Raw genomic sequence first — 2,013 nt, 5'->3', positions numbered from 1 at the left:
AACCCAGGAGGCGGAGGTTGCGGTGAGCCGAGATCGCGCCATTGCACTCCAGCCTGGGTCACATGAGTGAAACTCCGTCTCAAAAAAAAAAAAAAAGAATTCTTTATGTATTCTGGATACTATACTCTTAACAGATAGAACTCTGTCCTTTTGACATGCTCCCATTCATCTCTGGGCATTTTCTTACTTTCTGGCACAAAAAGATATTCCAGGCTTATCTTGCATTTTCCCTGCCTTTGACCTGGAACCAGCTATTTTTCCAAGGAGCCCTGGTTTCTTTTTTTTTTTTGGAGACAGTCTCGCTCTGTTGCCCAGGCTGTAGTGCAATGGTGTGATCTTGGCTCACTGCAACGAGGTTGAACCAATTCTCCTGCCTCAGCCTCCCGAGTAGTGGGATTACAGGCGCCTGCCACCACACCTGGCTAATCTTCGTATTTTTAGTAGAGATGGGTTTCACCATGTTGGCCAGGCTGGTCTCGAGCTCCCAACCTCAGGTGATCCACCCTCCTCAGCCTCCCAAAGTGCTGGGATTACAGGCGTAAGCCATCACGCCAGCTAGAGACCTGGTTTCTTATAGTGGGAGATTGATTTTTGGAAACCAAGGTCTGGACTATAGGCATACTTAGTTTTACTGAGTGCTATTACTTGTAGGCCTTTGAATGGACATACCATATCTACGTTTTCACTTAACATTGCCTGTAAGTTGTTTTATATTAGTTCATAGGGATGTTTACTCTTGTTTATGGCTACATCATACTCAATTGTGTAACGTATCTTGCTTATTCAACCAGTCTTGTAAGTGGGCATTTAGGATGTTTGCAGTCTTATTACTACACCTAATGCTGCAGTGAGTAACCTTCTGCATATCTTGTGTTTTATTTTGGAGATGTATCTTCAGGGTAAGTTCCTAGCAGCGAGCCTACCTACTCAAAATCTAAATGTGTGTCTGTAGTTGTTAGATATTATCAAAATCCCTTCCATAGAGGTCACACCAGTCTGCGTGCCTGTCAGCACTTGTACAGATTATTAATTCATTGTTATATTTTGTCTTAAAATTGAGTTAGGAAGTTCAGAGAATAAATGTGTTGAGCATTATGTTATTTGATGATATGGGCATTAACATCGTAATAGCAAGTGTTTACATTAGAGATTTCTGTATACCAGTCACTCTTCTATTTTATTTATTTTTTTGAAATACGAGTCTCGCTCTGTCGCCCAGGCTGGAGTGCGTTGGCGTAATCTTGGCTAACTGCAACCTCCGCCTCCCAGGTTCAGGCAATTCTCCTGCCTCAGCCTCCCAAGTAGCTGGGATTACAAGGACATGCCACTATGCCCGGCTAATTTTTGTATTTTTAGTAGAGACGGGGTTTCACTTCATTGGCCAGGCTGGTCTCAAACTCCTGACCTCAGGTGATCCGCCAGCCTCAGCTTCCCAGAATTCTGGGATTACAGGCGTGAGCCACCGTGCCTGGCTACCAGTCAGTCTTCTAAATGGTTTATACAAACTGATTTGAACTTCATAACAACTCTGCTGTCATGTCCATCATAGTTTCCAGATGAGGAAATTAAGGCATGGATAAGGTAAGTAGCTGCTAAGGTCCCAGCTAGAATTTGAACCCAGGCAGTCTAGCTTCTGAGTTTGAGCTAATCATGGTGCTATGCTGATACTCTGTGCTCATTTAAAGCAGTTGGGGGCCCAGGCGTGGTGGATCATACCTGTAATCCCAGCACTTTGGGAGGCCTAAGTGGGCAGATCATGAGGTCTGGAGTTGAAGACCAGCCTGGCCAACATGGTAAAATCCCCCTCTCTACTAAAAATACAAAAATTAGCTGGGTATGGTGGTGCATGCCTGTGGTCCCAGCTTTTTGGGAGCCTGAGGCAGGAGTCTCACTTGAACCCAGGAGGCAGAGGTTGCAGTGAGCTGAGATGGTGCCACTGCACTCTAGCCTGGGCGACAGAGGAAGACTGCATCTCAAAAAAAAAAAAAAAAAAAAAAAAGAATTCTTTATGTA

This window comes from Cebus imitator, unplaced genomic scaffold (genome assembly GCF_001604975.1).
Source record: "Cebus imitator isolate Cc_AM_T3 unplaced genomic scaffold, Cebus_imitator-1.0 Scaffold118, whole genome shotgun sequence".
In the NCBI taxonomy this organism is placed as follows: Eukaryota; Metazoa; Chordata; class Mammalia; order Primates; family Cebidae; genus Cebus; species Cebus imitator.
The sequence above is the reverse complement of the archived record's forward strand: the minus strand, read 5'-3'. Positions refer to the sequence as shown.